Below are 11,232 nucleotides of genomic sequence, written 5' to 3' on the forward strand. Positions count from 1 at the left end.
ATCTAAGATGGTTTCAGTGACCTCTGCCTGCTGGCATTCACTTCTTGCATACACTCTCCTTGTACATTGATCAAGGCTGATCTGTGCAAATAATAAAATATTGCAGAAATTACTAGATGTGACTTCCAAGGGCTAGGATATAAAATATTGAGACTTCTAGGTTTTACTCTGTTGGAACACTCTCTCTGGGGGAGATCAGCTGCCATGTCATGAAGACATTCAAGCTGGTCTGTAGACAGACAAGGAACAGAGGCCTTTTTCTAGCAACCAGCATTACCTCGCCAGGCCCGGGACTGAGCCCCCTTGAACGTGTACCCTCCAGCCCCTAAGGTAAGCCTTTAGATGACTGCAGTCCCAACTGACATCTTTAATGTAACCTCAGGTGAGACCCTGAGCCAGAACCACCCAGCTAAGCTACACCCATTTTCTACAAAGATTGTGTAAAGATAACTAAGCTGTGTTTTAAGCTACTAAATTTTATGTAATTTGTTACGTAATGAATAACTTAATATACTAGACCTCCTAAAGGTTTTTGGTCTGAACTTATGCTGCCTGCATGATCAGAAAAAATTCAAGTGGAAATTTAACATCCTGTAGAAACAAATACAAAATGTCTTAGGAAGAGCTTATTTTCAGCCCAGGCCTCAATGAATTGCTAAGGATAAATTTCAAGGAAAATAATAGTTTACATTAAGAATCACAAAATACCAGCCAGGTATGGTGGCTCACGTCTGTAATCCCAGCACTTTGGGAGGCCGAGGTGAGCGGATCACCTGAGGTCAGGAGTTCAAGACCAGCCTGGCCAACATGGCAAAACCCTGTCTCTACTAAAAATACAAAAATTAGCCGGGCGTGGTGGCAGGCTCCTGTAATCCCAGCTCTTCGGGACGCTGAGGCAGGAGAATCACTTTAACCCAGGAGGCAGAGGTTGCAGTGAGCCGAGATTGCACCACTACACTCCGGCCTGGGCGACAGAGCAAGACTCCGTCTCAAAAAAAGAAGAATCACAAAATCCCTAAAGGCAAGATACCATGAGTCAGACCCAGTGAACCGATAGACAGGAGAAGCAGAAATGTAAGGGCTCCTTCTGCCAGATTTTCCCAGTCATAGAATCTAAAAGGAATATGTTTAATGTATTTCAGGAAATAAAGGCAGAGAAAAGAAATTATGAGCAGGAAATAAGAAACTATAAAGAAGAGCCAAGTAGATTTTAAAAAGAACAAAGCAGAACTTCTAGAAATGAAAAATATATCATTTTAAATTAGTCAACGAACTGACTAAAGAGTAGATCAGACCACAGTGGAAAAAAGACCCAGTGTATAAAACCAGGCCAAATTAATTTATTAATATTGACCATTTTTTTATTTGGTTAAAAAAAAAAAAAGAAAGAAGAGTTTACGGCTTCGTCTATGGGATTCAAGATGGAAAATATAAATGAAAGGTGGTTCCGAGATATGGAAACAGGATTAAAAGGTCTAACTACTCAGTGGAGCTCCAAGAAGGCGAATCACATTAAGAACTGAAGATGAAGGCCGGGCGCGGTGGCTCCCAAGCCTGTAATCCAGGCTTTGGGAGGCAAGACGGGCGGATCCGAGGTCAGGAGGCGATCAAGACCATCCTGGCTAACATGGTGGAAGACCCCGTCTCTACTAAAAATACAAAAAACTAGCCGGCCGACCTGGCCGGGCGCCTGTAGTCCCAGCTACTCGGGAGGCTGAGCGGAGAATGGGGCGTGAACCCGGGAGGCGGAGCTTTGCAGTGAGCTGAATCCGGCCCTGCAACTCCAGCCTGGGCGACAGAGCGAGACTCCGTCTCAAAAAAAAAAAAGAACGAAGATGAAGCAACATTTGAAGATAAAATGGCTGAGAATCTTCCAGGGTTGTTGAGAGATACCAATCCTCATATCCAGAAAGCCTAACAAACTTTAGAGAGGATGAATAAAAGTAAATCCAACAGAGACATATCACAATTTAACAACAAATGAGAAAAGAGACGATCTTAAAAAACAGAACAAATTAACAGTAAGCATAACAAAGGAAATAATAAAAGTAAAAACATAAATTGATGAAATAGAGAAGAAATGACATCATAGAGGGGTGCATAACAACAAAACAGGCATTAAAATAGGCAAACGTATGGCAAGCTTGATAATAAATAAATGCTTAATAATTAAGTTACATATAAAAATAATGAGTGGAAAGGGGGGCATAGAGTTTTAAAGTATAGGAAACTATTATGAAGAACTTTATGTTAGTAAGCTTAGATGAAATGAACAATGCATTAGGATATATTTGCCTTCATGTAAGAGAATATCCGATTAACAGTTGTTGAGCAATAAGACTTTTTTTTTTTTTTTTTGAGAGGGGGTCTTGCTCTGTCACCCAGGCTGGAGTGCAGTGGTATGATCTTGGCCCACTGCAACCTCCACCTCCCAGGCTCAAGCAATTCTCCTGCCTCAGCCTCCCAAGTAGCTGGGATTACAGGTGCGCACCACCACACCCAGCTAATTTTTGTATTTTTAATAGAGACGGTGTTTCACCATGTTGGCCAGGCTGGTCTGGAACTCCTGCCCTCAAGTGATCTGGCTGCCTCAGCCTCTCAAAGTGCTGGGATTACAGGTGTGAGCCACCATGCCCAGCCTGCAATAAAACATTTAGTTAAAATATACTTTTAAATTAATTTTAAATTTTGGAGTTTTTTTTTTTTTAATTGTTTTTTGTTTTTGAGACAGGACTCTTACTCTGTCTCCCAGGCTGGAGTGCCATAGTGCTATTACTGCTTACCACAGCCTCAACCTCCCAGGCTCAAGCAATCCTCCTACCTTACCTGAGTAGCTGGGACCACAGGTGCATACCACCATGCCGGGCTAATTTTTCTTTTTAGAGACAGAGTCTGGCTATGTTGCCCAGGCTGGTTTCCAACTCCTGTGCTCAAGTGATCCATCCACGTCAGCCACCCAAAGTGCTGGGATTACAGGCATGAGCCATTGTGTCCAGCCTTAATTAAAATATAGAATGGATTTTGGTCAGGGAATCTAATGCTATTTACATAGGATTGCCGCTAATTGTTTTTTATACAAATTTTTTAGAAGCAAAACATTCAAATGGGCAGGTATACAAATCAAGTGCACAGCTCAACACACTTTTACAAAGTGAATGCGTCCAAGTCACCAGCACATAGATCAAGATAAAGAACATTACCATAAAAGAGAAGCTTCCTTGTGGCAGTAATAATTTAAAACTTAATTCTTACAAATGCTTTGTAGCTCACATGGATTCAACTGGCTTGGATTTTAAGAGCAGTAAACAATTTTTTGCCCACCAGTTCCTAAAATAATTACATATTGAAATAGTTGTTTGTTTTCCCCGAAAATTTGAATTCTTGCTTTAACTCTGCCTGCCCACTAAGTCCTCTATATCCACCAGTGTCTGCTGAAGTTTCCAAGAAGCTCACACATGTGAAATAAGGCCAGTGCCATAAAGTTTCAGCATATAATCACGGTGTGCACTACAAAGCCACTTGAGGCCTATGAAGAGGCTTGTTGAGGGGTGTGCTGTTTTGCTAGGGACCACATCTTCACTAAGGTCCAGTGTGTGTAGCTTTGCCTTTTTGTAAAAGAACAAGCAGCAATGTCCTTACATAAACTATTGCTGTCTGCTAAGGTCAAAATATGAGGTGGCTTAAGACTTAAAGGCTCCTGAGAAGTTAAAAGCTATCTACAAAACAGTAAAAACCCACTTGGCTTAATATAACTTCTTTAAGATGCCAAAGTCAAAACACGTTATACACACTCTGAAGTCTAAAGCTCAAAGCTACACGCCTTACGTAACCCAATTCCCTTTTGTGTGTGTATTTCGCCATCCAAAATTTAACCCCCTATTTACTTACCAGGGTTCACAGCCCAACATTTCAGGTGTTGGGATTTTGAGGTTACACATCTGAAATGCAAGCCTCCTTACTATAGAGGCGATGCTTGCCTCTGGATATCTTAAATCACAGAGGGTAACTATCAGAAGATTCTACTTTCTACAGGCATACCAGCTTCCTGGAGAAAGAGATTAAGTTACCCAGGCCCATTTTCTTAAACTCACCACTCAGGTAACCCTTACTCCTCTCCCCAGGAAGCTAAGAGTGGGGAAGTAGAGAGAAACCAGGAAAGTTGTGCTAATGAAGCTCTCCCCAATTCAGCAAGTGATAGAAAGATACATTCTCCCCAAACCTATTGGTTCAGAAAACCATGCATTGGAAGTTAGAAGATCTCATCTTAGTGTGTCAAAACTGCTCTAGGGGAATATGTAACAGACCTAGAGAACAGGGTTAGAAGCTCTGTACACAACTTGTCAAACAGCTAGCGCTCCAACAAGGTGCTCAGGTAGTCCCAAAACTAGCAGTGATCGAGTCAAAGAAAATCTATATTTTTCTACTGGGTTTGATAATCACTAGGATGTAAGATGTCATGTCCTCCACAAACAGGGAATAAAAAGGCATAAAGAAGCCGGGCGCGGTGGCTCAAGCCTGTAATCCCAGCACTTTGGGAGGCTGAGACGGGCGGATCACGAGGTCAGGAGATCGAGACCATCCTGGCTAACACGGTGAAACGCCGTCTCTACTAAAATACAAAAAAAACTAGCCGGGCGAGGTGGCGGGCGCCTGTAGTCCCAGCTACTCTGGAGGCTGAGGCAGGAGAATGGCGTAAACCCGGGAGGCAGTGAGCTGAGATCCGGCCACTGCACTCCAGCCCGTGCGACAGAGCAAGACTCCGTCTCAACAACAACAACAACAACAACAACAACAACAACAACAAAAAAGGCATAAAGAGGGAATAGGAGAGATAAAAGGACAGCAGAATGAAATACAAACAGCACGAGAGAAACAAAAAGGGAGTTAGGTATGATATGGGAGAACTGCAAGGAAATCAAAATAACCATTACAACCAAAAGATGCAAAGACCGTAAAGCAGAGCACGGACATCATAGAAAACGCAATCAATGAATGATGTAGGCGGCAAAATGAGGAAATCTCCTAAACTGTGGGGAAAAAAAATGAGGAAGGATGAAATAAAGAGAAAAAGATGGTAGCAATAGTAGACAAAACAAATTCATCAATAACTCAAGAATTACAGCTGTTCCTAAGAGAGGGAGGAAAAATGGGGGAAAAAAATCAAAATTGAGGCCAGGCATAGTGGCTCACACCTGTAATCCTAGCACTTTGGGAGGCTAAGGTGGGTGGATCACTTGAGACCAGGAATTCCAGATCAGCCTGGTCAACATGATGAAACCCTGTCTGTACTAAAAATACAAAAATTAGCCAGGCGTGGTGGCATGCACCTGTAATCCCAGCTACTCAGGAGGTTGAGGTGGGAGAATCGCTTGAACCCGAGAGGCGGAGGTTGCAATCAGTTGAGATCGCGCCACTGAACTCCAGCCTGGGCGACAGAGTGAGATGCTGTCTCAAAAAAAAAAAAAAAAAAAGTCAAAATTGAAAGTTTTTAGAGCTGGGTAAAAGCATTAAAACCAAAAGTGATCATCATATTGAAGAAAAGTCAAATAGACCCATATAGACATACTCTGGCAAAAAATTACAAAAAATAAAGAAATTGACCTAAGTACCTAAACAGGTTAGCTATAAAGAAAACAAATTATGTTTGATTTTAATCTTTTTTTGTAATACTAAATAAAGAAACCAAGGGAACAATAGATACAGAACTTTTAGGGAAATTTTATATAAGTTAGTCATTAATCAGCAGAAGACATGTCCTAAAACAGATGTCCTCAAAGGGTAGTCCATGAACCCTTCAGGGTCTTTGAAAACTTATCAGAGAGTCTGCAAGGTCGAAGTTATTTTTATAATAATACTAAGATGTTACCGGCCTTTTTCACCGCATAGATATTTGCACTGTTGATACAAAAACAATGCTGGATAAAACCGCAGTTTAGCACAAATCAATGCCATGGTGCCAACTATACTGGAAATTATTACATTCTTCACCACCACACACTTGCAGGAAGAAAAAAGTATCCTTGATGAAACAATAAAAAATACTAATTTTCGTTGTCCTGAATCTTAAGTACACATCTTTTTAATATTCTGTGTGACAAATAGGAAGTATATATAAAGCCCTTCTGGTACATAGTGGAGCGTGATGATGGTCTCAAGGAAAAGCACGTGTGTGACTGAGTTGCAAGCTGATCTAGCTGTTGTTTTCATGTATCATCATTTTTACTTGAAAATGAACAAAGTGAATCTGTTACTTCAAAGGAAGCAATTGCTGGTGTTTGTTGCCAATGAAAAAATGTCAGATTTCAAGTGAAGATTACAATATTGGGAAAGTCATATCTGCCACCTTTGAGCTCAGTTCTCTGTTGCTTAAAGACTTTTCTGATGAGATTAATGGGAATGCAAATGAATGTGTCTTTTTTTTTTTTTTTTTTTTTAAGACGGAATCTCTCGCTCTGTCACCCAGTCTGGAGTACAGTGGCGTGATCTTGGCTCACTGCAACCTCCAACTCCCGGTTCATGCCATTCTCCTGCCTCGGCCTCCCCAGTAGCTGGGACCACAGGTGCTCGCCACCACACCCAGCTAATTTTTGTATTTTTTAGTAGAGACGGGGTTTCACGGTGTTAGGCAGGATGGTCTCCATCTCTTGATCTTGTGATCTGCCCGCCTCGGCCTCCCAGAATGCTGGGATTACAGGCATGAGCCTCGGCGCCCGGCTGAATATAACTTTTTTTAATATTGTTTAATGAAATGTGTTGACATCTGGAAGACATGCATAATTCAGTGAACTATTATTTTCCAAATAACCAAATGCATGATGTTACAAAATTAGGGTAAAAGATCCATTCAGTGTGAAAGATAGACTAATGGATTCTAACTGAATCGCTTTTAGAGTCCACATTGCAACTAAACTTTAGGAAAAACTACCAGTTGTTGAATTTTGATATAGTATCAAAGGAGAATATCCAGAATTATCTGAAAAGAGTATTAAAGTATTTCTCCCTTTCCCAAGTATACATCCATGTGAAGCCAGATTTTCTTCATATGTTTCAACCAAGGCAATGTGTTATAACAGATTGAATGCAGAAACGTATGAGAATTCATCTGTCTTCTATTAAGCCAGACATAAAATGGATTTACAAAAAAGTTTTTTATATCTGACCAAACGAACATGCCTGGGTGAAGACGACAGAAAAGTATTCTCAGATATGTAAGAGCTCAGTAAATAGAATACCTACCGCTCTTTTAAAAGGAATTACTTGAATACTTACTTCTGCCATTCAAGATATGGATTATATAGCCACACAATGAGAAGTTGGGTAATAAGAGGACTGTTTTGTGATTTATAAAATGTCTCCAAATTACTTGACTGTCGTTGGAAAAAGAGAGGGGATGTGAGGCAGACAAAATCAAAGTCCTTTGTCTAGAATGCACATCTCCCTATGTGCCCACCTAAGTCCTATTTAGATTTTAAGACCTATCTCAGATCCCACATAAAATCATAGAATCTCGGTACTGCAAAGGATCTGGAAAGAGGCAAATAACTTGTATTATTACATACCTGGGTGTTTGAAATTCATCCACATTTAATTTGCACAGAAATCTAAATTGTCTTGTTATCCCCATTTTCCAGATGAGGAAGTCCAAGTTCAGAGAGATAAAACCTCTTGCCCAATGTCATCCTTCCAGTTAGATGTGGAGTGGGAACTAAAACCCAGATCTTTTCTACTTGGAAGTCCAGGTTCTTTACATTTCACTCTATCTCAGAGTTCTTCTCTCTAAATAAGCCCTGCCCAACCTGTTGCTCAAGTCTTCATTAAGACAGCTTCATCCATCGTTATCAGTCCAGTCCCCTCCAGGGATAAGGAATTCAACATATTTTAATGCAGTCCATCGTATCTATTGAGGGCATTTAAAAGTTTCTCTCCATATTAAGCTGACATATTTCTTCTGAAACCCTTACTTACAAATCCTAAGAATATCCTTTGGGGTTATGTGTAATGAGAAGGTGAAAGGGGCTAACCACTTGTGTATCTGTTCTCTTTCTTTACGTAGTCATTTTTATGCAGCATGAAGGCAGGTGTACCGTGAAGCTAATAAAGCTTCAGAGCCCCCAATCACTGGAAATTGCAGAGTGTTCTAGATGGAGAGAAACAGATTGTGTTTAGGAAATGTGTCTGGTAAAGTGGCTGAAGAGATCTCAGAAGAAAGGGACCTGAAACTCCAAATCTCCAGTAATTTGTTCTGATTTCTTTTCTCATCTTTAGCAAGCATTTACTTTTGTACCAATTTTGTACTGGAAACTTTGTACTGTTTTCCTTAAAGAGGGTTCCAAAAATTGTATTCAGCCCCACAAAATCTGGATCCACTCCTGGTTTGACCCGTAGCAGTCCTGTTAAGTGTATTTTCAGTATTGTATTTATGTCTAGGCATTTACTTGAGAAAAATGAACCCCTGTCTTGTTTAACCTACTATGGTTTTTATTTTGATTTGCTTTTTTCGTTTTTTCATTTTTTGTTTGTTTGTGATAGGGTCTCACTCTGTTGCCCAGGCTAGAGTGCAGTGGTGCAATCACAGTTCACTAGAGTCTTGAACTTCCAAGCTCAAGTGATCCTCCTACCTCAGCCTCCAGAGTAGCTGGGACTGCAGGCACATGCCACAATGCCCAGCTAAATTTTTAATTTTTTGTGGAGACAGGGTCATGCTATGTTTACTCAGGCTGGTTCCTGGCCTCAAGTGATCCCCCCACCTCAGCCTCCCAAGTGCTGAGATTACAAACATGAGCCACCATGCCCAGCCAACCCATTGTTATTTTGGATCTCCATCAAGGCAGCCAGGCCAATATCATGATACAGAATGCTTAATTTCTACTCTGCCATGTGCAAACATGACCACCACTCTAATATCACCACCACAGGTAATTATTTCAAGGGGAGGCCTGACCCAGGCCAGGCCAATCATTCCTTGCCCACAACTTTCGAACTGGGACGGTAAAGACAGTCAGTCTCTCTCTGGTTACCTGCACAATCAGCTGGCAATTGTGTCTGTCTATAATTGTGTCTCCTTATTTCCATAAGGAGGAAGATAGGAAGCTTTATAACGGTACATGAGGAAAAGAGAAGACAAGACAGGGGCTATAGAAAGTCTGTCTTTCCAATTGTTCCTTGGGGCCAGCTGCATTTCTGTCCTTCCTGTGATTTGGTTCATCAATTCTTCCTTGACCCAAGCTGGTTAAACAGTTTCTGTCTCTTGTAACCAATAGGTCTGCCTATTACAAAGAAAAATTTGCAATGCACTTCTCATACAGCATGTATGAACCAAGCCAGGGTAAGTCCCCAGGAAACTCCCACCCTATGCCTTTCCAAGTTAACAATTTGCCTATGACTCTATGTCTCCTGAGCTCCTAGATCCACATATCCAACTGCCTCACTGATAGGATATCTCAAAGGCACCTCAAAGTCAGTAACATCTTTCCTGAAATCCTCTGCCTCCAGGGCTCCCCATCGCAGTAAACCCAGTACTCACCTCTAGGTGCCCAACTCATAAACTTGGATGAGGTATGTGACTTATAAAATCTAATATGAGGCCAGGTGTGCTGGCTCATGCTTGTAATCCTAACACTTTGGGAGGCCGAGGTGAGAAGATCACTTGAGCCCAGGAGTTTGAGACTAACCTGGGTAAGATGCCAAGACTCCCTTTCTATAAAATATTTTTAAATGGCCGGGTGCAGTGACTCACGCCTGCAACCCCAGCACTTTGGGAGTCTGAGGCAGGCGGATTTCTTGAGATCAAGAGTTTGAGACCAGCTTGGTCAACATGGTGAAGCCCCATTCCTACTAAAAATACAAAAAATTAGCCTGGCGTGGTGGTGCACGCCTGTAGTCCTAGCTACTCAGGAGACTGAGGCAGAAAAATCACTTGAACCCGGGAGGTAGAGGTTGCAGTGAGCCGAGATTAAACCACTGCACTCCAGCCTGGGTGACAGAGCAAGACTCCATCTCAAAAAATAAATAAATAAATGTAAAAGCGATCCAGGGGTGGTGGCGCACGGCTGTAGTCCTAGCTACTTGGGAGGCTGAGGTGGGAGGATTGCTTGAGCCTAGGAATTCCAGGTGACAGTGAGCTATGATAGCACCACCGCCCTCCAGCCTGGGCAGCAAAGCAAGACCCTCTCTCTAAAACAAACAAATTAAAAAACCATAACATGTCCTGTCCCTCTTGTTTAACCATACTCTTGCCTCAACTCTCTACCCTCCAACCACATTGGTTTATTTAAAATTAATAAAGTAACATCTCCCTTTCCCCCAGTGTTCTTCCACGATACCATTTGACATATAACTTTCTTATGCGAAACTGTAAATTCCATGCAAAATACTTAAAAGGAAGAGCTATGGAAGCCCCTTGCACCCGTGGGCTTCCTCTAACTGACCTAGGTCTTCTAGACACTGCTCTCAGAAATAAGGTCTATCAGACCTTCTACCAGACACAGCTTTCAGAAACAGGGTCATTCCAACCCTCACATATCTCCGAGTTTGAAATAGGTGGGGTAGAAATAGAAGAAACTATAGAGATCCTAGTTTTGTAGTGATGTGTGTCAAGGGTCATGCTGACTGAATTTTATGTGGGATGGGCCCAATCTGCTTAACAAATAAATGATTGGACCTCTGCTGCCATCCTGGTAAGAAACATTGATCCAGCTTCCTCATCCTGCTCTCTTCCTAATCAAAATCTCATGCAGAAGCATCTGATTGGTGAGCTTGCTTTCATGCACGTGCCATAGCTATGCATAAGAGTCTGTCTGAACATGGACTGAGACAGTGAACATCTGACTTCTGCTGTGGGCAGAAAACAACCTCAAAGGGAAAGGTAATAAAAAAAGATATTGGGCAGCCTTAAAGTATAATTGTCCCTTCCCCATGGCTTAACCCAGTCAGCAGGTGACATTCCTCTAGCCATGGAGATTGCTTCACTATAGGCATCTGACCCAGTTCACGCCAGCGAGATGTTAGGGAGGCTGGGGTTGTTGTAAAATATTCTTTCTTTCTTTTCTTTTCTTCTCTCTTTCTCTTTCTTTCTTTCTTTCTTTCTTTCTTTCTTTCTTTCTTTCTTTCTTTCTCTTTCTTTCTTCTTTCTTTCTTCTTTCTCTTTCTTTCTTCCTTTATTTCTTGCTTTCTTTTCTTTTCTTTCTTCTTTCTCTCTCACTTCCTCCCTCCCTCCCTCCCTCCCTCCCTCCC

The sequence above is a fragment of the Rhinopithecus bieti genome, unplaced genomic scaffold (genome assembly GCF_001698545.2).
Source record: "Rhinopithecus bieti isolate Rb0 unplaced genomic scaffold, ASM169854v2 scaffold_12049, whole genome shotgun sequence".
NCBI lineage: Eukaryota > Metazoa > Chordata > Mammalia > Primates > Cercopithecidae > Rhinopithecus > Rhinopithecus bieti.